Source organism: Bubalus kerabau, chromosome 6 (genome assembly GCF_029407905.1).
Source record: "Bubalus kerabau isolate K-KA32 ecotype Philippines breed swamp buffalo chromosome 6, PCC_UOA_SB_1v2, whole genome shotgun sequence".
Lineage (NCBI taxonomy): Eukaryota > Metazoa > Chordata > Mammalia > Artiodactyla > Bovidae > Bubalus > Bubalus kerabau.
This window is the reverse complement of record NC_073629.1, coordinates 56,934,584-56,961,603: the sequence shown is the minus strand read 5'-3', so window position 1 is coordinate 56,961,603 and position 27,020 is coordinate 56,934,584. Positions and strand designations below refer to the sequence as shown.

At 38.0% G+C, this 27,020-nt stretch overlaps 1 long non-coding RNA gene across 1 annotated transcript; it reads left to right on the top strand.

Annotated features, from left to right (window-relative positions):
• On the top strand, positions 1–24,501 carry LOC129656159 (uncharacterized). Its single transcript, XR_008716240.1, has 3 exons — positions 1–130; positions 2,258–2,408; positions 24,450–24,501. It is a non-coding gene; the product is annotated as an uncharacterized LOC129656159 (long non-coding RNA).
• Positions 24,502–27,020: the final 2,519 nt, after the last annotated feature.

Genomic DNA, 27,020 nt, shown 5'->3' with positions numbered 1-27,020 from the left:
TCTGGGAAAAGTGAACAGGATCTCCCTATTAATGTTGATCTCCATTCCTTGCCATTAATTGTGAAAGCCATCATATTACAACAGTTTAGCTCAATTTCAACCTTGAACCTGGAGTACTCCAAATCCAAAGGTGGGATTCAGCAACTGAGACAAAAACCATTATATGCTTCCACGATGAAGTTATACATCCATATCACTGATTGACTTGGTGGTAAATTTGAAATGTTTGCCATTATTGGGTTGCTTTAATTTTTGTTTAAAGTACTTAAAGATAGGGTTTAGTCTGGTTTTTGTTGCTGGTCTCAGAAAACTAAAGCTGCCTGAAGGTAGATGAGTCAAAGAAGTAGATCTGTGAAAGAGGTAATTAGAACAATCAGGGTCAGCTGATATTTACTCGAAAGTCAAAGTATATAGAAAGGCGAATTTCCTGATCTTAAATGAGAAGTGAGCTGATACAAAAGTTTAATTTAATCTGCTATGGAAACTGGATCTGGCCTGACAAAATTAAAATGAATAGAAATAATAGTCTGGACATAAATTTTATTTTCACTGTCCTGTGTCTGAACAAATAAGCGTTCCAAGTAAGTACACGGAACTAAAATTTCCATTTCATGAGAAATAGTCCCTAACAAAGAGTTTTTGTGCTATGTATCTTTCACTTTTATAAACTCTAAAAGGAGAATGGCTGTTGTGAACGTTAAAATAATTGGTTTCTTGGATTACAAAATGGCACAGCAAAGATGATGCATCTGAGAACTAAGAAAGAGCCTGATTCATGTTGGCCGTACCTGAAGAAAAATCTATTGTATGTAAAACAAAAATTTACAGATAAACAAATTAGGGGGTGATTATTCATATTGTAAAAGAGTCTTTAAAGGATTCCCCTAGGATTCTTTTAAAGGCTGAGCTCCACTAGTTCATGTAAGTGTTTGTGTGCAGATCATTAACTATTTGACAGGCAGGCCGGAAATGCAGGTGGAGAGAGCCGAGGGGAAGGGAGAGAACGTTCAAGAGACAGAGGAATCAGTGACACTCAGAGGCTTACCAAGTCTCAAGATAAACATTGATGACACAATAATGAAAGTCAAAGTGAAAATATGACATGTATTTACAAGATATGCTTTATAAACTAGACCTCTCGGAGGCAGACTGCTTGGTTTCAAATGCCATCTCCACCATGCATTTAGCTGTGTGCCACTGGAGAAGTTCCACAACATCTCTGAATACCAGCTTTCTAGGACTATATGAATATTGCATGGGTTAATATATATAAAGCACTCAGTGTCCTGGCACATAATAGGTTCTGTATACGTATTTCTAAAATGATTCTGCAACAAAACTGTCATAAAATATCAGATATTTCCCAAAGCAGGGATTATTGTGTATAATCACAAAGCAGGGATACACATCGTGTGTATAATCGCAATGCTGGAAATTATTTAACAAGAACAAAATACTCTGCACTCTCCTAAAAGAAAAAAATTAAGAAGCATTGAGAAAAGAATACTTTTCTTTTTGGGTTTCCCAAAGGAAGTCAATATAAAATTTAACCTTCTTTGAAATTATTGTCCCATCTTTAGTTTTCTAGAGGTTTGGAAAAGTTCCTAAAAACTGTGAAGCACATAGAGGCAATCAGCAACCTAATGTCTACTGATTTTTATGTTAAAGGAATTTGATTCGCCTCTTATTACATTTGTTGTTTTAAGAACAATAGTACATAGTTGAAATATAACTTCTTATTTGTGGGAAAGACAGCGTCTTGTTTAGTTGCCTTGGCTTGGTTTGCACAAAAATGAACTCTTTCCATATATTCTATCCAGTGCCTCTATACATGCAGAGGTTTGGGCTTGAAATGGACATTGATACTTTCTAAAGGAATAACCAGTAACAAAGTGTCCCAATCTATTCTTCTGGTCTGATCAAATGGTTAAGTTTATCAAGTTTCCAGACCAGAAGCACCAAAAATGGGTATGACTTTGGGTGTGCATGTGGGTGTAGATAGTATGGTAGTGGGATTCAGAGTTAGGTGAATGTGAAAGGTGCACATTCATTGTAGAGGAGGTGACCTGTTCTGGGGCCTCTGCAGTTACAATTGGCCTTACCATGTCAGTTTCAACATAGCACATGAGAAAGCTCAAACTTGTTTTAAGGGCAAATAATGAAATTTTTATGAATTATAAAATGGCCTCCTGATCATTTAATGTATTCTCCTTTTGACCGTCCCCCGCCCCCGAAACCCCTCTTTCTCTCAGGGCAGGCTTCCCTGTCTGGCCAGCCCTCTGGTCTTATCAGAAGAACCTCTTCTCTCTCACACTCTATCCCATGTCTCAGCTGGATGCAGGATGAATAAAAAATATGCTTTCTGGTCCTCACACTTGGTTTATGTGAGTGAATGCTGATGGAAATGGGTAAGTAAATAGTTTTTAAGTGCAGTAGATCAAATTACTTCCTTCACAACTTGAAGTTCCTGACATCTCTGGAAATACTAGGCTTTTTTCAAATGTGAAAGTGGGTTGATCTTCACCTAGCTTCAGCTGATTGCCAAATTGTCAGCTTTCAATATATCTTTCTAGTTTTTTTGAAAAAAAATTTAAGTGATTTGATCCACCTTTGGGGGAAATTTCCTTAGCTCAGAAAATTCAAAATGATGAACATCTGTAAATGCTTTTATTTTTGACTTGAGTTACATAGAGTAAGGGACAGAACTGTGCTTAATGGGAAGTAGTTATCTTTAAACAATGGTCTCTTAATGGCTTTTTCCTTTGTGTCCAATAGTCTTTATATGTTAGTATCAAGAAATCAAATTTGTTAAACTTTGTTACACAACTTCATCCAAAGCAACCTGGTCTCCCAGGCTTAAATTCCCCTGTTATATTTTCTCATTGTACACTTATCCTTCACAGCATGTAACACAAGAGTACTGAGCAATTTATTTGTGTAATTATTTGTTTAATGTCTGTCTTTACTGATAGAGAGTGAACTCCGGTATGATAGGGTCCAGACCTGTCTGACTCAGTGTTGCAGATCAGTGTTTAGCAAAGAACATACAGAGTAGATGCTCAAGAAATTTACTAAATCAACAGATATTAATACTTACTAGTAAATTTTCTGTGCTTACTCTGCTTAGTTGCAATAAGGTAATCTATTACATGTTGCTTAAACCACTCTATATGTAGTAGTTAAAATATTAAAACTTGTGTACATGGGGAATGGATGAAAAATAAAATTTATCCTCACTGTCCTCTATTGAACTCTAAAGGTTTCTAAAGAAAATGACTTTCTCTTTTTAGCTATTCAGATATTTACCATCATATTTCTAAACAACACAATCTATTCTTGGTTTTTGTAAGACTTCAGAGAGTATCTATTGATTTCCAGATGAAAGATGAGAAATTTTATGCACTCATATTTTTCTTTTTCCTTTCTCACTATTTCCCCCTAAGTTTAGGGTTTGTTTTATTGTTATTGTTTTGTTGTTTTGATTTAGTTCTTCTATTGGTTACCTTTATTTCTTAATATACTTATTTTTTCTAGTCACCAGCTCTAGACTACTCTATCTTCCTCATATTAGATGCAATGAAGAAATCAGTGCACCTACACTTTCAGCATTTCTTCCTCCTTGCTAAATCATTATATTTTACATTTTTAGAGTTTAATACTATTTATAGACAAAAATTATTATTATAATAACCTAACCTACGCACTGGTATCATTATATTTATACCATTTACATATTGGTTCTGTATCCAGTATCTTTCATGATTTGTCCATAATTTGATTTAAAAACATAAATATCTGGAAAGAAAACAGTATTTAAATATTACTTTCACTAGAACATATATGATTAAGCACACAGAGCTGGTGATATAATCCCATATAGTTCCAAACACCAAAGTCCAAAAGTTTAATTTATATAGCAAATATTATATCTTACTTTAAAATTATTATGATAAAGAAATAAAGTACATATATGTTGTACATATTATATATACCAATATTGTTCAAATAATATTATATTTTAGCTTGTTTTATATTTCACCATGACTTTTTCTTTACTTGTTTTCCCATGCACACTGCCATCCTCAACCCACCTCCAATTAATATAATTTTTTTTCATAAAGTCCTCTGATTTCCTTCTGATTTCTACTAATTATATTTTTGACCTATAGCTCACTCTGAGATTTCTTTTATTGTACCTCTGGATTAGATTAAGATATTCTTAGATTCCTTTTCTTCCTCTTTCTTTGATTAGTTTTTCATATTACTAGAGTACATCCTCATAATATCTTCTTTAGAAAAGATAGATGAGAGGTAACTTTTCTGAGTTATTTCATGTTTAAAAATGCCTTTATTTCTCACTTAAACTTTATTTATAACTGTCATTGATATGGAATTCTAAATTTAAAGATTCTTTTAGTCTTTTAATACGTTATGTTGTTGATAAGATGTTGATGCCAATCTGGTGATTATTTCTTTTTGAGTAATCACTGTTTTCCCTTCTTTTCCCCTCAAAACTTTTTTGAAAGTTTTTAGAACTTTTCTTTTCATGCTTAGTGCTTTCTATATATACAAATATATATATATATATATATATATATATATATATATATATATATATATATAGTGCATTTTTCCCACTTGGCTTGTGTTTGGATGTGCCAATTTTGAGGCTGATATTTTTTCCAGGAAATTTTCTTTATGTGTTTTCTTTTGTTATTTCAACTCCTTTATTGTTTATATTATCTTCTTCTAAATCATCTTTTACATATGTTTTTGGTCTTTCTAAAATTTATGTTCTATACAGTACTTTTCAAATTTTAATGCATAAAAATCACCTGGGGACTTATTAAAATGAAGATTCTGATTCAATAAGTCTGGATGAAGCCTTTGATTTGGCATTTCTAATGAGACAGATGATGTCAATCCTGCTGCTGAATGGACCACATTTTGAATGGAGAAGCTTTATATTTCTTGAAATGACATCTCATATTTTTCTTTTTTTTTTTTTGCCATTTTGGAAAACTGTATCAATTCTACCTTCAAAATTAAATTGAATATTTACTTCTGTCTGCCATTGTTCAATCCATAGTTTTTTTTTAGATGATTTATATTTTCATTTCCAAGAACCCATATCAGCCTTTATAATATAACAAAAATAGCAAATTCTTAAGATTTTGAGGATACTGATTAGAAATTTTTTGTTCTCTTCTATTTATTCCATTATTACTCTCTGTTCTGTGGTCAGTTTTTAAAATTCAACTTTGGTTTTCTTTTGCTTCTACTTAGTCTATGTTAAATTTATGGTAATCCTTGGTTAATCACTAATACTTGGCAAAAAGGACTATATTTTCTTAATTTGCTTAGCTGTCATGAATATCATTTTAAGTCATATACACTGTTTTACCCAAAAGGCCACTTTCCTGAATGGAAAGGCTGCCTTCAGGTTCTGTGTCAAAGGATGAATCCTATAGACAAATGGCTTTTCTTCTTTCAAATATGTCAACAGGTTTAGGACAGCAAAGTGCCAAAGAGGCCAACTATTCCATATACTAGATCCAGTCCAGGTGCTCTGAAGATGCTCTTCCACTTACAAGCCATTATTGCTGTCCCTTAGCAATTTCTTCAGTCTGTACCTGCTTGAGGCCTCTCCAGGGATATTTTAAGGAAAATGATCCTACCTCTAATACATCTCTTAGTGCGCATTTTGGGTTGTGATTTACTCTATTAGAGTTTATCTAACAATATAATCCAATCTGCTTTCTATCTTCCAAGACTTCATCAAACTTTCTGGTCTGCTAATGTCATCCCCCTTTCTCCTCCCTTTTTCTGGTTTGTTTCAAGTGCTGCTAACGATTTATTTATTTTTCTGTGTGTATTGTCCTTTCAATAGGAATCTGGAATGGAGAGAAGGCAGCGTAGGGCCTGTCCATCATCTTGACCCAAGAAACTATATAGCTGTCTCAGAATTACTCTAAATGCTTATTTGAACCTGGCTGAAACACTTGGCTGTTCACAAACAAACAGACCTAACTGTAAATAGGTAAATTCCCATACAAGTTCCCTAGACCTTGCTAATTATTCTTCATGGATCAAGTAGGATTTAATAGTGTTAAGGGCTTTGGATGATTCTAAATTGTTCCCTGAGCCTCTTGGCAGTTTCATGTGTATACAGAAGACAGTGATCATAAAGCAAAGTAGCTATAGAGATGTGCCTAAAGTAAGAAGGCTAAGATAAAAATGAAGGTTAAAGCACAATTTGAACTGGCCTACAGTTTACTTTGAGGTGTTGCATATTTTTATGTTAGTTGAGCTTGACCAATTCTGCCTTGGATTTGCCAAGAAAATAATTGATGTAATCAAGAGCCAAGAATGATAACATGTGAAGATCTGTGGAGGATTGGCAAAACCCCAGATTACTGAGAAAAAGCCAATGGAGTACCTATTTTTAAAAGGCCATAAAAAATTGTTTGAGATTTAATGACCTTTTACAGAGTAAAAAAGCAGTGCATACCAATTACCTTGACCCAAATAAGTTTTAGACAGTCTTAAATGGTAATGGCAGTAATGAATAGAAGTGTATCCATTTCTTATATCAACATAAAATTAAGTATCCAAAACTAGATAAATTTTTTTTAATGTAAAAATGCTGGATTTTTATTTATTACCATCATTTTGTTAATATTTAAATCCATATCATGTCAAACATCTAGATAATTCAAAACATCTGGATTTTGGCCACATTTCTCCATTTTTGCCCAGGTATACATTGGTTTTTTTTTAGATGTTCCTAGCTATACAAACATAGGATGCTGAATTGAAATTATTTACAGAGTCATAATTTGGATGCCAAATCTTTCCTTAATATGTATGTAAGATATGTTAACGTTTTGCACATATGACTGAAACTGATGGTGGCTGCCTTACTCTAGAATTTAAAATTAAATTCAAAATGATTCCAATAAACTAGGTCTTCATCCTAAAATCAAACCAAATAAAATGAAACACGTGCTGATATACGGTGTCTTAATTAAGAAGGCAAAGAAAATCCCCCCTTTTTTAATTGAGAAGAACTATGGTAGCTCAGCTGGTAAAGAATGCACCTGCAAAAGTGGGAGACCTGGGTTTGATTCCTGGGCTGGGAAGATCTCTTCTCCAGTATTCTTGCCTGAAGAATCCCCATGGACAGAGGAGCCTGGCAGGCTACAGTCCATGGGGCTGCCAAGAGTTGGACATGACTGGGTGACTAAGGACACCCACGTGTTTAGGTAATAATTGAGTGGGAGAAAAAGATCAGAGGTCCCTCAGAGTTCCCAGGTAGCATTATCCACTGATTCTGTAATTTGATGAGATCTTTCTCACCTCGGATCTTTGTCTATAGTGCTTCCTCTGCTGGGATCTACTTTTCTTTCTTTCCCTTAGAAATTCTCTACTCATCCTTCCAATCTGAACCCTGTGGAAAATTTCTTGCCTTGCATTTTGAGTTAGTTTGCTTTGTTCTATGCTCTTTTGTACATTCAGATACGGCCAACATTTGTTGAGTGTCTCCTGCCTACCAGGCACTGCATCATGAAATAATAGCTGTATTAGTATACCTCAGTGTGATTATCACACCTCATTATGATTATCGGCATTTAACCAATTGAAGAATCTGAGGCTGATTCATTCTTTTATAAGGTATTTACTCATGTTTATTCCATACAAAGGTGTTTCATCAGTCATTAAGGGGGAAATAAAGTATACAGACACAGTCCTTGACTCCAGGTTCCTGACTTCAGCACGAGACAGTGTGTAAAAGATGTGTACTCATCATATGTGTCAGTGCTATAGGAGTCAGAAGATAATGTGCCAAGTGATCAGGAAAAGTCTGGATAGGGTCGGTGTATAAACCGGGCCTTAGGTCTGTTAGGTGTTGGAGGTGTTCAATGTTTGTTTAGTATTGAGTGGCATTTTGAAGGTTAAAGTTTAGGAGGAAAAACTATTTACTCATTTACTTATTCATTCACCCAACACATATTTGACTGCAAACTAGGTACCAGACTCTTCTAGGCACTGGGACATTGGTTATTTTTCTAGGTATGGACCCTTCTTCAAATATATTCTCATTGTGCTATATTCTTAAATAAGAATTGAATTCTAGGGTTGGCAAAGCTCTTTAAAGGTCATGATATCCACCTAGTCTTTTGTTTTAACTTCTAAGGTAAAAGCAGCTACTAAGGAATTAATGGGCTTCCCTGGTGGCTCAGATGGTAAAGAATCTGCTTGCAATGCAGGAGACGCCAGCTCAATCCATGGGTCAGGAAGATCCCCTGGAGAAGGGAATAGCAACTCATTCCAGTATTCTTGCCTGGAGAATTCCATGGACAGAGGAGCCTAGTGGGGTGACAAGAGTCAGACATGACTTAGGGACTAAAGTCCACCACCACCACCATTACCACCACGAAACAGGCCTATCTGAGTCCAGGCTCATATACCAACTCTTTCTAGGCATTTCCTGATCACTGGGCACATTATCTGCTGACTCCTAGAACACTATAGTACTCCTATAGTACTAGAACACTAGTACTCCTATAGTACTAATACACATACCACTTTGTATTGTCATGATGAATACACATCTCTTATACCCTGTCTTATGCTAAGGAGCCTGGTAAACTACATTCCATAGGGTCACAAAGAGTTGGACATGACCGAGTGACTTATCACTTACTTACTTAGGGAATTAATATATAAACACTGAATTTTAAGCATGTTTTCTTCACCCCATTTTCAAAAAATTTATCAAAACAGCAGTGAGAAAACCACAAATATGTCCCAGTGCTCTCTTTCACATGTTGCCAGCTCCAAGGCTAACCACCGTAAGTGAAGAATTAAAGCTGCAATGAAAGATCAGCTTCATTGGAATAAGCTGCAATTAGCTTAGGTAAAACTTTCTGATTGATTTTAAATCCTAGCTAATAGCATGGCAGCATTTGGGTAAATAAGTTTAAAATATTATCTGTCACATTAAGAAAATTTGAGAAATATTAAAAGGTACCCATTATATAGCCAGAGATGATCTTAAGACAGTCATGAGAATATCAGCCATCAGTTGTAGTCATTCCCTGAGTGGATATGAGAATGACTGGCTGAATATGAGAAGGTCCTACTGCATCAGGATGGCTCAGACTCCACAGACATTTTAAGACAGTGTTAGTGGCTCAGGAAGAATTAGGATGCAGCGTCCCTATTGGTTCTGAGATTGTCCTTGAAGAGAGCACACAAGGTTTGGCAAGAATCAAAATTTACATGGACTTAACCATTCTCTGCTAATATAACCACAGTCCCTGATATTGAGCTGAGAATGAACATTCTAAAGTAACTTCTTTTTACCATTAACATTTGCAAAAGAAAAAGTCTCCTAAAAGCCTCAAAACAAAGCTTGTCTAACCACACTTATTTTTGTAGAAAAAAATGTTTTACTTCTAGACTAAAAACCTGCCAACTTCCACATTAACCTAATATAACTTTAAAGCAACAAAATGCTTGACAAAAAATCAGTAACACGTAGAAAAATGCAACACTTACTTATGGGAGGGTCCAGTACAAAGGGAGAAGTAGGTACAGGATACCCAGGTTGAAAGGTGTCTTGCCTTATAGAATAATTGTATTAGTTACACAGGGAACGATTGTTGAGGAAAAACATCAAAAGACAGTGTTCAATTGCCTTCATTTCTCTTGTACTTGGTCATAGAGCTACACAATGAATCTTCAAGTTACCCTGTTCATCCTGTGGCCATTTCCTCCCTCCTTTCACCAAAAGAGCTGGTTCTGAGGGCCACCCTAGCCCAGGGCTCCCCTTCACACCTGCACACCTAAGAGGTTATTCCTTTTCCCCACTTCAACATCCAGAACAGAAGCTCATTGCTTATACCGCAATTTTGATAACCTAACTGGCAGAACAGTTATTCAAATTTCAAGCTTCTGAATGCAGCAAGATCAACCTAGCCTATCCACATAAATAATTTTGACATGATAAGTATGCGAGAGCGATGATAACCGATAAGTGAAGCAATTACCTTGCTTTTTTGGATTATATTAAATGAAGATTCTGATAGAGTAATGAAAAGAGACAAAGCAGACAAAAAGTCGGCTGCAGAGCTTTTGGGCACTGTGTTATCTCTATTATACCATATTGAAATAGAGAAGCTATCACCAATCATGCATTTCTATGTAACTTCTGGCTTCTAACAGTGAACAATGAATAAATTGTCACAAGACAGTAACTGATAAATTGGGATTGGCAGTGCTTTTTAGAAAGCATAAATAAACTTCCTAGTCACCTTTTTCTTTCTCAAAGCCATTTTTAGGGGACTCTTGGGGGGATCCATTGTAACTTATGTTCCCTTTTATTTCCAACCTCTACCCCACCCCCTTTCCTGCCCCTGTTCTTTGTTTAATAATCAATTTTAAGGAATCAAAACTGTATTCTGGCATTATCACCAAATTTCACCAATTGGTTCTTGATTTGGTTTGTGGCATGACTATCTGAAATTCACAACTTCAAGTTAATTGAGAAAGTGTATTTTTGGTAAAGTAAGTTTTACAAATAAGGGTTAAATGTAAAATATGGGCAATCCATTCCATGAACTTTGGATTCTAGCAGAATGAAAGTTCTTTAACAACCCACAACTGCTTTAATGATGGCCCAGTCCTGCATTCATTGATTGTTCACAAACAATATCGCCTTTGTTTTAAACCCCTTAAATGAGAGAGGCCCTTAGGTGTGAGCGGATGAACTTTTCGAATGTGAATCATTCCAACTCAGTATCCTGGCAAAGTCTATTCACCCAGGAGTCTGCGGGCTTAATGATGACTTGTTTATTTATTTTTATTTTCTTTTTCAGACAGGCTGTGGTATGAGAAGGTTTGGTTTAGGAATAAATAGGATTTGGTTCTTTTCACAATTACAGCATGGACCACCTAAGCTCATTATGTTAACACACCACCCACCATCATGCAGAGGTGGGAGCTTGAAGGACTCAAGTCCCAGTACCACCACTACTCATGGTGTGACATTGGTCAAGTCCATTTTACTCCGAGTATCTCTTCTGTGAAATGAAAGTCATATGGTTTAAGAGAGTGCATGTTAGTGAAAGTGCTTTGTAAACAATTAGGCACAGGGAAAATGATAGTATTGATCTAGCTGTTGGATGCCCTCAAGGCTCAGAGAAAGAACCAGGCCCAGTGCTGCCATTGGCTTTATCAAGATTGGAGTTTCAGACTGATCACTTTTAATGGCAGGGTCGTCTGACTTAGTTCTCTGAAACAAAGAGTGTGGGAAAAAACATCATTAGTCTTCTGTTCCTATAAGCAAAAGCATTTATTTCCTCTCTTGTTAAAAATGCATAAGCAAACCATTCACGTGGCTGCTTTTGGGCCAAAATGAAAGGGCCAATAAAGTTATTAAAAGCTAATCACATTTGATTACATTATTGCCATTATGGTGTTTAAAGTAACATTTGTTCTGTTGATCAAGTTCCAGTCTTACTACATCTGTAAAGAATTTGCTTTTAAAGACCAGAAAAACAACAACATGGAAATGAAGCCCAGTGCCTGCACCAAAGACTGGATCTTTGGATTGTTTTTCCACGAGTTCTTTATGACAAGCCTACGCTGCTGGAGCTCAGATCTCCAGTCACATAAGCTAAGGACATGCTGGTTGAGAGCTTCCAAAGCTATGGGGGAGAGATGAAGGAGGAGGAGGAGGAGAAAGGAGACCTTGATATTGCTAACCCACAGCAAGGTCTGGTTTAACATGACTTTGGCAGTTGTTTTACTTTAAGGACACATTTAGCAAGCTGACTTCACATTACTGTTTGTTACTCATCATGTTCTTCTTATAGGTATAATTTATTCCCTACAATAAAAAAGACAGGTTGTTTCTGTTAATTGAAATAAAGGCGGGACTTCCCTGGTGGTCCAGTGGTTAAGACTTTGCCTTCCAATTCAGGGGGTGCAGGTTTAATCCCTGGTTAGGGAGCCAAGATCCCACATGCCTTGCAGCCAAAAAAACAAAACATAAAGCAGAAGCAATATTGTAACAAATTCAATAAAGACTTAAAAAAAAAAGAAATAAAGGCAAAGAAAATTTATCAGTTTGTTCGTGGCCAATAGCAGCTTTATCCTTAGATTTTTAGAAATCAGTAATTTAAAAATTGAAGTATAGTTGACTTAGCAATCTTGTTGTTCAGTCGCTAAGTCATGTCCAACTCTTTGCAAACCCATGGACTGCAGCACTCCAGGTTTCCCTGTCCTTTACCATCTCCCAGAGTTTGCTCAAACTCATGTCCATTCAGTCAGTGATGCCATCCAACCATCTCATCCTCTGTTGCCACCTTCTCCTTCTCCCTTCAGTCTTTCCAAGAATCAGGGTCTTTTCCAATGACGTGGATCTTTGCATCAGGTGGGCAAAGTACTGGAGCTTCAGCTTCAGTATGTTATGATGTGATTGATCATGATTGAACATAACCAGAGAGATGTGTTCACAAAGTGGATTAGGTACGTACTGCACAGCTCAGGGCCAACTGTTATCATTAGTCAAGAAGAGCATCCAGGAGTTCCAAAAGTACCCCTACCCACACCATTCTGGCCACCTGAGCACCACTCCTCCCACATCACCTCTAGAATTCCCTGCCACCCAACAATTAAAGGTTAATGATTGGCATATCTGAAAGCTCCATATACCCATTCTGATTGGTCAGTACCTAAATCCTCCTGATAAGTATTTGAGTAGCATAGATGTCTGGAGAAGGCAATGGCAACTCACTCCAGTACTCTTGCCTGGAAAGTCCCATGGACGGAGGAGCCTGGTGGGCTGCAGTCCATGGGGTCGCAAAGGGTCGGACACGACTGAGCGACTTTACTTCCACTTTTCACTTTCATGCATTGGAGAAGGAAATGGCAACCCACTCCAGTGTTCTTGCCTGGAGAATCCCAGGGACTGCGGAGCCTGGTGGGCTGCCGTCTATGGGGTCGCACAGAGTCGGACACAACTGAAGTGACTTAGCAGTAGCAGCAGCATAGATGTCTATTTAGTATTACAAAGTCAAGTACAAAGACTTGAGGTCTATATTTCAGCCCGTAGAAATGTCTGTAGACCTTAAAAGAAGTCAAGATAAGTCTAATAGGCAAACTTCAGTTCAGTACAGTCATTGGAATGTCAAAGTTCAAAGTTCAAATTTCAGTCACTCAATCATGTCCAACTCATTGTGACCCCATGAATCGCAGCACACCAGGCCTCCCTGTCCATCACCAACTCCCAGAGTTCACCCAAACTCATGTCCATCAAGTCGGTGATGCCATCCAGCCATCTCATCCTCTGTCGTCCCCTTCTTTTCCTGCCCCCAATCCCTCCCAGCATCAGAGTCGTTTCCAATGAGTCAACTCTTTGCATGAAGTGGCCAAAGTATTGAGTTTCAGCTTTAGTATCAGTCCTTCCAATGAATACCCAGGACTGATCCCCTCTAGAATGGACTAGTTGGATCTCCTTGCAATCCAAGGGACTCTCAAGAGTCTTCTCCAACACCACAGTTCAAAAGCATCAATTCTTCAGTGTTCAGCTTTCTTCACAGTCCAATTCTCACATCCATACATGACCCCTGGAAAAACCATAGCCTTGACTAGAAGAACCTTTGTTGGCAAAGTAATGTCTCTGCTTTTGAATATGCTATCTAGGTTGGTCATAACTTTCCTTCCAAGGAGTAAGCATCTTTTAATTTCATGGCTGCAGTCACCATCTGCAGTGATTTTGGAGCCCCCAAAAATAAAGTCTGACACTGTTTCCCCATCTATTTTCCATGAAGTGATGGGACCAGATGCCATGATCTTCGTTTTCTGAATGTTGAGCTTTAAGCCAACTTTTTCACTCTCCTCTTTCACTTTCATCAAGAGGCTTTTTAGTTCCTCTTCACTTTCTGCCATAAGGGTGGTGTCATCTGCATATTTGAGGTTATTGATATTTCTCCCAGCAATCTTGATTCCAGCTTGTGCTTCTTCCAGCCTAGCGTTTCTCATGATGTACTCTGCATAGAAGTTAAATAAGCAGGGTGACAATATACAGCCTCGATGTACTCCTTTTCCTATTTGGAACCAGTCTGTTGTTCCATGTCCAGTTCTAATTGTTGCTTCCTAATCTGCATACAGATTTCTCAAGAGGCAGGTCAGGTGGTCTGGTATTCCCATCTCTTTCAGAATTTTCCACAGTTTATTGTGATCCACACAGTCAAAGGCTTTGGCATAGTCAAGAAAGCAGAAATAGATGTTTTTCTGGAACTCTCTTGCTTTTTCGAGGATCCAGCGGATGTTGGCAATTTGATCTCTGGTTCCTCTGTCTTTTCTAAAACCAGCTTGAACATCTGGAAGTTCACGGTTCATGTATTGCTGAAGCCTGGCTTGGAGAATTTTGAGCATTACTATACTAGAGTGTGAGATGAGTACAGTTGTGCAGTAGTTTGAGCATTCTTTGGCATTGCCTTTCTTTGGGATTGGAATGAAAACTGACCTTTTCCAATCCTGTGGCCACTACTGAGTTTTGCAAATTTGCTGGCATATTGAGTGCAGTACTTTCACAGCATCATCTTTCAGGATTTGAAATAGCTCAACTGGAATTCCATCACCTCCGCTAGCTTTGTTTATAGTGATGCTTTCTAAAGTCCACTTGACTTCACATTCCAGGATGTCTGCTCTAGGTGAGTGATCACACCACCGTGATTATCTGGGTCATGAAGATCTTTTTTGTACAGTTCTTCTGTGTATTCTTGCCACCTCTTCTTAATATCATCTGCTTCTGTTAGGTCCATACTGTTTCTGTCCAATTATCGAGCCCATCTTTGCATGAAATGTTCCCTTGGTATCTCTGATTTTCTTGAAGAGATCTCTAGTCTTTTCCATTCTGTTGTTTTCCTCTATTTCTTTGCATTGATTGCTGAGGAAGGCTTTCTTATCTCTCCTTGCTATTCTTTGGAACTCTGCATTCAGATGCTTATATCTTTCCTTTTCTCCTTTGCTTTTTGCTTCTCTTCCATTTAATACTTTTAATCTATGTATTCTATTTATGCTTTATGGGTTACTCTGGATATGTTTAATAAAGATTCTTAAGCTTTCCACTTAAGATGAGTGTTATATATGTGTATAAAGCACAAGTCATACTGCTCTGGCAGGTACTGACAAAGGTCCCTGAATTGTCCAAACACCCTGCAAACCTCTTATGGTAAAGTGCCTTTGACAACTATCCTTAAAAAATATGGAATAGGTCGAAAAGAATGAAGCTTAACTCAGCCCATGCCGTTTAGAACACTGACATATTTACATGATCTGCAAAACTATACCAGGCACTTATGTGTCCCTGTACCAAAATATGCTTTCCAAAAACCTAGAAGTATTTTCTAAGATAGTCTTGGGTTCCAACTAGTAATGTTACTTATGGATTGCATCCTTCTTGAACACTTTTATTTTTATTTTTTTGAACACTTTTTTCAAAAGAAATAAAAATGAAGGCTTCCGATGAGATACTCACCAGGGATCTGGCTGCTATGGAATGGGTGCATCTTGAGTTTTGAGCATCCCGGTGAATGCCATCAGCTCATGTTCTCATTGAGTTCACCAGTGTTGATTTCATCACATGGAGAGTAGTAGTGGTGATGTCTATGTGAGCAGGGCACAGGAGCTGGAGGAGGGGGGCATGCTCTCTCACATCGAGGGGAGTATAAATAAGGATTTGGTCTTCCTCCCACTCCATGGAGGTTCATGAAAAAATAAATATTCTTGAGATGAAATGGTGAGTCCTTTTCTCCTACCTCATGCTGGTTCTTCTTGGAATGATTTTCATTCATTCTGTTTGTATCAGCTCCTCACTCTCCATTTACTTATTCATCAAATATTTACTGAGTGTTTACTGTTAAGCCAGGAACCATCTCAGGCACTGGGATCCAGTCCCCAAAAGGACCTGACTCAAAGGTCACCACATCTGAGAAGCATTCCCTGAGTATCTTGAGCAGGAGTTGCCCACATCTAGATCCCATACTATCTCCATGGTTAGGATATTTATTACACTATCTTCTAATTAGCTGTGTCAGGTTCTTTACCCCACTCTAAATTATGACTTTCTTGAAGGGGATGATTTGATCTTGATCACCCCTGTATTCTCACAGCCATCAAAACATTATTTGTGACATTGTAGATTGATTGCAAAGCGATTATGATTCTTCACCCTTTCCTGCATCCACAGCTTTGCTGTATGACCTTGCAGTGTCTCTCTTCAAGAGGCAGATCTTATTTCCTGATTCCTGGAATGTGCTCTGGCCAATAGAACATGGCAGAAGTGATAGTAGGCCAGTTCTGAGACTATATCTCAAGAAAGAACAGGCCTGATCTAGCCTGCTGGATGATGAGAACCCTTGGCTCAGTCATCCTTTGTCTCCCTTGCTAAAACCCAGCCAAACACCACATATGTGAGGAAGCCTAACCTACACCAGCAACCCTCAGCCAACTCCCTAGCTGAACACAAACAGATGAATATGCCCTGCTAAGGTGAGCTGATCCTGGCGCAGATCAGCCAACTATTAACTGATCCATAAGCTCATGAAAAATAATAAATACTTAGTTTGAAGCCACTCAGTCTTGATGTGATTTGTTATACAGCAATTGCTAACTGATACGGTGACATTTTTGTCTTTAAATTTTCTTCCCTTTCTACCCAAACAACAAAAACAAAGGCTGTGTATGCTCTTATCTAGAAAGCTTAGCATTTTGTTTGGGGAGGAACAGTCAGTTCTTTAGCTTTCTAAATCTAGTCATTGCCAATCTTGGCCTGGTAACTAGCTCATTAAATGTTAGAACTGGAAACTGACCTAGTGATCATCTTTACCGCCCCTCCCCACCCCCGCCCACCCCACACAATTCTCGACAAGGAAACTGAGCCAACAGATGTGGTATAACTTCCTTAAGGTCAACTAATCTCTTCCCAAGAGAAGAACAGTCTACTCTTGCATGGTACCAGAAGAGAACTGTGGGCCTTTACATTTGTGGCACATCTCTTAGCTCCCAACCAAGTTTTGATAACTAGTTTTTCATTTATCTTCTCTTTTTAAGAGATAGAGTTGGCACAAATGTTCATAAACATAGTCAAACTTTATGAGGAATGCGATACGCATCCAAGAACGAGGTTATCAAATTGCTTCAATTACTAAAGATGTGTAGTATGTGTATTTTCTTCTGCCCCATTTATAATGTTTTTGAACCCTTACTGCAGGCTAAATGTATGCCAAGAGTTCTCCAACAGATAGATGTGTGTTCATGCTTGCCCCTTTAGCTTGAAGCTTATTAGTCTTACAAAACACCAATTTCTCAACTGACCCCATGATTACTGTTAAACTCCAACTTGGAGAATGCAATCACTCCTGAGGTTTGTTTGCTAGAGGAATTTGAGTCGCTGCTGGAGTCTGTGATTCTTGGATGACCATAATCAAACAGGCTCAGGGGCTCTTCAAAGAACATTATTTTCTGGCAAGAAAGCTAACAGCTTCAATCTGAAAAATATATTCTGGGGCCTAACATTTTGGTGTTTGGCTTAGTAGAATATAATATCAACTTTCTTTGCTGAGTAGGTGAAGGAAGCATGGATTGGAGATGGGAGGAAAGAGCTAAGGGCTGTGGTTGAAGCATTTTCAAGTGTTGATGGAGTATTTTCCCAGTGAAAGGCAAGAGCTGAGAAACTCATAGGTATCCCACTCTAAATTTATAATAATTGAAACAATGAAGAAAAAGTATTTTTTGTACAGATTTTCTCTTAATCAGAAGTCAAATTGAACCTTATCTCATGACAAAGTAAAATTAATTCTTCTGTTAATTACTATGACTATCTTCCCCATATTTATTTTGGTAGCCGTGTCAGTGGTAGAAAACTATCTTTTTAAATTGCTTCTTGCCTATTATAAATTATAAATTCATACAATTTTGATAAATGATTTTATTCTCTCCTTTATACTTGCTTTGGGGCCTTTTGCAACAGATGATTTTTCAGAGAAATGCCTTGGTGACTTAAAATAAAGAAATGTGAAGAAAGGTCATATCAACAAGATTAACTATGTGGAAAGACATCAGGCCTTAGAAGTACCTATCAGTCAAAGGGAGCCTCATCTTTCCTTTTGTTTTCATTCTAAGGGTGTTCCAAAACCTTGGAATGTTATAAGCAAAACTTAAGAGGCTATTGTGATTGGCTGAGGAGTTGTCAGCCCAGAATTATCTTAAATGTGACTTTCGGCTTTAGGCCTATGTTTTTCCCAAGTTACGTCACAGTTGAGATGTACTCTTCAGATTGTCATGAACTCTGTCAGGACTAAAGGGGACATATTATTTGCTAATTTAAACACTTTGTGTCTGTTTAGGTAGAATGTCTGAAAAAAGTTGGCTGCTGTGCTGTTCCAAAGCACACATTCTTTCAGTTCAGTTCAGTTCAGTCGCTCAGTCATGTCCAACTCTTTGCAACCCCATGAACTGCAGCATGCCAGGCCTCCCTGTCCATCACCAACTCCTGGAGTTCACCCAAACTCATGTCCATAGAGTTGGTGATGCCATCCAGCCATCTCATCCTCTGTCGTCCCCTTCTCCTCCTGCCCCTAATCCCTCCCAGCATCAGAGTCTTTTCCAATGAGTCAACTCTTCGCATGAGGTGGCCAAAGTACTGGAGTTTCAACTTTAGCATCATTCCTTCTAAAGAACACCCAGGACTGATCTCCTTTAGAATGGACTGGTTGTACACATTTTTTACTAAGACGCTAATCTTCCAAAATGACTTTCTTCTACCCAACTTGTGAAGCAGGTGAAGTAAAGATAAATGTTAAACTTTACTTTGATTTTACCATGATTGTCAGGATACGATGAAATTCATTCATTCATCAAACAGGTATTACGCAACTACTATGCCCCAGGCATGATAGTGGATATCAGAGGACCCGCATTTTGCCTTCCAGTGCTCAAAGACTGGTATGGGAGACAGGTACATAATCAGATTATAGGACTTCTCTGGTGATACAGTGGATAAGAATCTGCCTGCCAATACAGGGTACATGGGTTCAATCCTTGGTCTAGGAAGATACCAAATGCTTCGAAGAAACTGAGCTCATGCACCACAACTACTGAACCCATGCTCTAAAGCCCAGGAGCTACAACTATGGAAGCCCGTGTACCCCAGAACCAGTGCCCTGCAACAAAAGAAGCCATTGCAATGAGGAGCCTGATGGCAATGATCAGTAACCCCCACTCGCTGCAACTAGAGAAAGCCCATGTGCAGCAATGATGACTTAGGTCAGCCAAAAATAAATAAATATTTAAAAATATCACAGAACACTGGGAGGGATTTTTGTTTGTTTGTTTGTTTTTTCTAGCTCTTATATGGAGTCCTTCTGAATCTTCCTTGGTTTTGTGGGAAAAATTAAGCTCCTTTGCTTTGGAAATCTATAGATTGGAGAGAATGCCAAAAAAGATGAAGAATGAAGCTAGAGACAGGCACATTTTGTCACTGAAGGGGAAAGAAGGTGTACTTCATCTAAATTTGGGGCTCATAGACTTAGTGAACGAATTTATGGTTACTGGAGGAAGGCTGGGAAGGAAGGATAGATTGGGAGTTTGGGTTTGACATGTATACGCTGTTATATTTAAAATAGATAAACAACAAGGGTCTACTGTAGAAAAAATAAAAATAAATAAATTTGGAAGTGGTATAAGGAGGAGGAGAAAAGCCCTCCCGGAAAAGGTGACCCCAGGATAAATCTTGATATAAATATGATTTGATTCCTATTAGAGAGGGACTAACTCTGCATCTTCCCCATGAAATCTCTATCCTTAGTGAGAAATTATCAACAAAAGCTTTTGGACCAACTGAAATATCTTTCAGGGTTGCCCATGTTATACTCTGGCAAGTCACTGGAGAAACTTGTGTGTGTTGTTCAGCCTGTTCATGCTGGCAAGTCAATTAACTAACCCAGCCTGCTCAACTCGGGGTGTGATGTGGTTTGTACTGTGTTTTGTGGTTACCTTTCATTTATGTTATTATTACTGATGTTATCTGTTATGGATGTTGTAGTGAAAATAAATTTTTTTGCTCTTTCTCTAGGCTCAAGGAAAAGGAGGGTTTTATAAACCAATAAATAAACTTAAAATTTCTCAACACAGAAAATATAGACAGTCCTGTTCTTTGACAAACATGCTGGCATTTTCATTTGGAAGGTTTTTGTTTTCAAACAAATGACTTTCTTATTGTTCTCAAGTAGTTCTGTAGTACTTTAGAACAGAAAAGATTGAAAAGATAGGTGATTTTCTCAGTTAAATTGAGACTTTAAAATTTCCTTGGACTTTTTGCTGATTTTTCTTGCACATTTTGCACATTTTATACATTTTCCATTTAATACACTCACGAAGGCAGTTCTGGCTTATCTCTGAGTAACTAGGCGCTACCTTGGCTCAGACATTCCTAAATCCATCTATTTTAAGAATTTTAAAGTACCTCTTATCATTTCAGAATTCAGATTCAAAGTCAGGGAAAGGAAGAGAGATATTTGTTCTTGGCTTCAGTCCCATTCTGAACAATATGAGGCTGATATGGTAGCTTGGAGAATGAATTTGGGATGTGTATAGATTTTATTTTAAAACTACTTACAGTTCCTTTCATGAACAAGCAAATGGTGGTTCTGCAACCATCTTCCCCAACTGAAAACACATCTATTGTGAAAGGAACACTCTCTTAGCTCTCAGTGTATCTTTTTAAAATAAAAATAAAACTGTATTGTACTTGTTCGTGGGAAGATTAAGAGTCTTTGCTTAGAAAACCTCTTATATAGAGAGAAAGTCAATAACAAGCATAAGATCATTTGTCACATGAGTTCCTGGAAACTGAGGTACCTGGACAAGAAAGGTGAAGCATAGAATTAACTCTTATTTCCAGTTCATGACTAAAATGAGCTGAGCAAACACGTTTCCAGGTTCCCTCAGCCCTGTGAAAAATCCAACCAGAATTCCTTAGACTATCAATTTTGCTTTGTGTTTTGGAGTCTTACTATTCCTAAAAATGACTAAAATGACTCCACAATGAGATTATAAAGACCACATAGGTTTCTTAGACGACCCTGGCCAATGCCTGTCTCTTCTACACAGGAAGATGCAACATAAGATACACTTGTTGAATCTCCTCAGTTCACTCCTAAAATCCTGATATGTTCAAAGTTAGTCTTTCCTGGGCGACACTGATTAGTATTTCTCTTCTCAAGTGTCTCTCAGTGGGTCCTGTGGCTGCATCTTTTTGGATCTCACTGTTTGTGGCCCACCCTTTCTGGCAAAACCACACAAGCTCACATCCTAATAATTTCTTTCATTTCCTGGCTTTTCTGTTTTACTGTGACTCTTCCTCTATGAGCTTTTGTTTTCAATCAAGTTTCTCTTTAGTGAGACGTGAGAAAGGGTCCTTTCGTTTTCTTTGCTGTTTGTACTTCTCTTTGCCATCACCATGGGGCCCTTCCAAACTATCATTTTTAAAGGTCACTTGTTTTGTTCTATATGCAGTTGAGTCTGACAGTGGGTTAATGACACCTGAACAAGCCGTTTTAAAATTACATGCTGCATGATCATAAACAACTTTTGAGTAAAAGGAGAAGAAAGTAAACAAGTTCCCTTCCAAGAAACCAACACTGAAGATATTAGTTAAAATGTTAAAGTATATTAGCCAATTATATAAAATCCTTTTATATTGCCTTGCTTCATTTCAAACATGGCATGGGCTATTTTGTCTGTGAACTCAAGTGGAACAAAAAGCTACAGAATGCAATTTGTGTCAGAAGCTGGACTACAGAAGGACAACTAATTCTAATTAGTACGAATTCCCCATAGGCCCGAGGGAGGCCAAGTGCAGGAACCAACTGCCTAATGCTGTTTCTATCTTGCAACAGGTGGGCCAAGGCCTTCTAAAGGTTGTCATGGCAATAGCTAATGATAGACCTTTAGCTGGACACCAGTAATTAATTGTGGGCATGTCCAGCCTTTGAATGTGATATCTTTTAATACATTTCTGAACAAAAAGAAGATTGGCTCTTCTAATTGGTTAAAATTAGAAGGCTTTGCCAAGAATTCCTGCGATGGAGTGCAAGTCTGATTTCAGCTTCTCAAACTCAGGTTCTTTGCCTATCGCCACATGAAGGAGTAAAGAGAAAGGTATTTATTTCTGATAGCATTCATATTCAGTTGCATATGGGCTGGAGAGCAAGCTGCTGCTGCTGCTAAGTCGTGTCAGTCGTGTCCGACTCTGCGCAACCCCATAGACGGCAGCCCACCAGGCTCCTCTGTCCCTGGGATTCTCCAGGCAAGAATACTGGAGTGGGTTGCCATTTCCTTCTCCAATGCCTGCATGCATGCATGCTAAGTCGCTTCAGTCATGTCCGACTCTGTGCGACCCCATGGACAGCAGCCCACCAGGCTCCTCTGTGCACTCAAGACATTCGTGCAATACACGGTTCCATAAATGCTTGAGGCCTGTAAGAGGTCTTCCTTCAAAATTCTGGCAGGTGATCAGGAATGCCATCAAGTTTCCCAGTCTTGAGTGTGTACAGCCTATAAGGCAGCTTTTCCTTAGACAGCAGTGATCTGTGATGGTTTCCTATGTGAGGGGTGGCCCTTGAACATGGGTTGGTTTGGGGATGTGGCCGAGATCTGGGCAGTGGTGGAGCCACCAGCAGGAGAGGCGACTGAAGAAAGACAGCTGCACTACGAGCTCCATAGACATCCCTGGGGCCACTTCAGTCTTTGTAAGCTGCCCTTCAAACCAGTCAAGGCCTACCTTGCAGGAGATTTGAGAAACGCGGCATGATCCAGTTTTGACAAAGTGTTTGAGAATAGGGTGAAAAAGAATGGATGTTCTCTTCCCTTTGGGTTTGGAATTGTGCTGTTGCCTATTGTGAAATGATAGAATAAGAAGAACAACCATAACAGGAATAATAGCTAACACACATGTGTGCCAGGCATCATGCTAAGTACTTGCCTTATTTGAGCCTTCTGGAAACATTAGGAAATGGAAATTACTATGATTTCAGTTTTAGGGGTCAGGAAACTGAGCTGTACAGAGGTGGACTTGCTCACTATTTCTCAGACAGTAAGGGGCAGAGTCAGGTTTGAATCCAAGTCTGTCCCCAAGGCTTGAGCTGTTCACAAAAGAGAAAGCCATTGAAATAGCGAGTTAAGCTGTGTTTATTTATAGCAAAAACGAGTCAGCCTCCCTTTTAAATGATTCAGTCCAAAAGACATTATGTAATCTCTGAACTCTGAGTTATGAACCCTGAACCTGAATTCCTGAATACAGACCCCATTTATTGAAATGATTTTTCAAGGGACCTTTCATTAAATGCTTATTTTTTAATTACATGTCCATTTGTCCTTCTTCCCTATCTGTTGAACATAATGGTAAATGCAACTGTTCTTTCTCTTGTTCTAATGGTAAAAAAGTAAACAAATGAGGAAGGCGCTCTCCCCCACCTCGCTGTATTAGCCAAAACACACATTTGGAAATTTCCAGCCACTTCTCTTCTATGTCTGATATTTTTTAAAAAATAATGTTTTAGTGAAACAAACTCAGACTCAATCCATTTTAAGAAGTGGATGTTTTAAAATATGAGGTTCTAAGCAAAATGATACTGAATTATATATTTATGAGGATTAACTTGCTTTCATGTATAGTAGTGCTTTTCCTGGGTAAACAATTTCTTTTTGGTTTCCTAGGATGAGAAAAATACACAAATTCATTTTTTTTTTTTCCTTAGTGAGATCTTAGTTCTTTAGGTGAACACTTGAATTTGAAATATCTATTTTTGTTATCCTCCAAGTGTCAGTGAATAAGTATAAGTACATGAGGAAAAAGAAAACGAAGGCATCTTTAGGATTTCAGTTCATGAAAAAGTCTTAGCCTTGTCCTTTGACCACCTTGTCATGATATGTTTTGTGGGGAACAGACTCCCACACTGTGTTATCACACATCTCCAAAGTTGATACATGTATGTGCTTTGTGGTCTCAGCTTTACCTGTGTTCATGCATGCTCAGCTGCTAAGTTGTTTCTGATTCTTTGCCACACCATCAACTGCAGTCTACCAGGCTCCTCTGTCCATGGGATTTTCCAAGCAAGAATACTGGAGTGAGTTGCCATTTCTTCCTCCAGGGGATCTTCCTGACCCAGGGATCGGACCTGGGTCTCCTGTATCTCTTGCACTGGCAGATGGATACTTTACCACTGAGCAACATGGGAAGGCCCTGGCCTCTACCTATACATGTTCAAAGCAGAATGGTTTTTTAATTCACTGTAACAGAAAATTTCTGAGCTATGGGCCTCCAAAGGGGAAAGATTTTAGTCTCATTGTTTTAATACTATTCCTTTTATCAGGCCCTACTGCTCGGTAAATAAGGCAGCCATTGGAATCTCCATGGATTTACTTTTACCAAACAATTGGAATGAAAATGCTCCAGAGACTGATGCCCCCACCCCCATCCTGTTCCTGGAATCATTTTATTAATAAAATGCTTTTAACATGACCTCCCAAGATTTTGACTCTTATTGCGTGGGTGGCACTAGAGGCTAAAATGAGGTTCCTTTTAATAACGCATTTGCATAAGTTGATCTGAAAGATTCCCATGCGATTACATGACTCCAGGGTTGGCCTGTCATCTCAGAAAAGCCTGAGGTACTCATCCCAAAGAGATCAAAACTCAAGAATTAACTAGTCTTCAGAAAACGAGAACATCTCTAGGAGCTGTAAAACAAATGATTATCATTTCTTTTTGGCGTTGGACTATGCCAAGCTAGAGAAAAACAGAGCTTTCAAACGTTGACAATCTGGTATATTGAAGTATGACCATTATTTTTTATTTTCCACATTTTTGGTCCAAAGACAGTTCTGAGTAATTGATTCCCATAATGAGCTATGGTTCGTTAGTCAATTTAATTTATAATTGAATTGGATGGATGTAACTCTGTGTAAAATTGTCTCTGAAGAATCTGTTTTGTTCGTCTGTTCAACTTCTGACAGGGATGGAAGAAAATCTAAATTATTCCCTCCTGCATGGGGGAAAATTTCAGAGTCTCAGCTTCCCTGGTGAAATTAAGAGAAAAAAATATTTTTAATAGTTGCCATGCAAAAATATTATGGCTTTACTAAAATTTATACAAGCATGTCAATTAACACATTCATGGCAAGGCTGGTGGATTCAGGCATCTGAGTAAATGCCTGAGGCAAAGACCTTTCTGAGTGCTCAGAAGGATTTCTCATTATTAGAATGAACACTAGGTCTCTCTGCATTTATTTTTATCAGTTATTGACAAAGATGGTCTTATTGCTACACAAATACACCCAGAAAACAATAGCTCTAATTTTCCAGGTGTTTTGCAATCATCACAACTTGTATTTTCTATACATTTCTAATAATGGTATAATTTGGGGAACAATTATTAAAATAACCATGTAGAGTTTTTTTATCCCCTTAAGTTTTGAAAGATTGTCAGGAAAATGTTGAACTTTAATTGTTAACAACAGGCTTTCATTTTTTCTCAGAGATTTTTCTCCGGTTCCCCAAGCCCTTCACATTTAAAACTTTTACAACCATCTTAGCACACACTCAAAACAAAGCCATAATTATGTAAAAAGAAATGTTTTACAGTTAATGCCATCTAAGACACTCACCAAGTGCCAAAATGCATAGGATTTTGGTAAAAGGCAATCTGTTCTTTGAGGATAATGCATGCAAACTACTCTTGTGTAAAACCTGAGGCAGGAATAGTACCCCGCCTTAGATCACACCTATGGAGCTGACTTTGATACTATGCCCAGAAGTGGGTTACAGGCTGTGATTTGAATGAAGTTTAATCATTTTTAGAAGTGAAGAGCCTTTAGGGTACTCTTGTTCCCTTAGACTTATTATATCTAAGAGAGACGAAGGCATAAGCTTTATGCTTCCTTGTTAACAATAGTAATACAGTAATGATCTCTAATGATGGACTGTTGTGTGAAATCAACTGACTGCGAAGAAAAGCTAGATGAAAACAGCTGTCATTTAACATCGTCAAACTGTGTTCTTATGTGGACAAAGAGATCATGAATTCACATCCTATAATCTGATGGAGAAGGCATTATATCACAGTATGTCCACTGCCATTTGTATGGGCTTTAATCTAATCCCTTGCAAATGTTAAAAATATATATTTCAGTTAGTTACAATGATATGTATAAATAGGGTTGAATTAAGGTGGGTCAGGATATAAAGGTCAAATGTTACAGCTCCCAAGAGACAGATCTTTTGCTGTTTCTCTTCATGTACACACACCTGAATGCTTTTTTCTCTGACCTTCGAAGGGTTTCAGCCAGTTTTTATTTTTAAATTTCTGACACAGACAAAAAGGATATTTCTTTTGGAAAAATACTGCGCAAATGAGCCAGGCTTGACTTCAGTTCTCTGATTCTAAACAAAGCAGAAATTACCTTAATCAGGTGAATAAATCGCCAGAGATCACTTAAATTCATAATTGTTACATTCCTCCTGTAGAATTTTTCAGTAGGACTCATCTTTTCTGGAAGTCAGCTATGTAAAATGGATTGAAAGGTGAATCTAACAAAATATTCAGATCCACATCGATCATTCATACAAAACGCACAGTTCAATGAGGGCCGACTCTGGAGCCCAGATAAGCAGTGCCGCAGTAAGTTATGTTCTATGGGAGCAAAATCAGTTGTGATCAATCACCTAGTAACCCGCATAAGTTACATTTTTACTTTAGTCCTTAAACTCTTTTGAGGGTACTTTGAAAAGTATTGTTTTTGTCTAAAGTAGTAGATCAATACTGGGATCAATAAGCGTTCATTTCCAACTAACGAGGACAATGGGGAGTGAATTCCTTTAAATAGTTTCATAGCAAGAAATGTTGGGTTGAATAGTAGATCATTAATATGTCAAATTTTAAGCA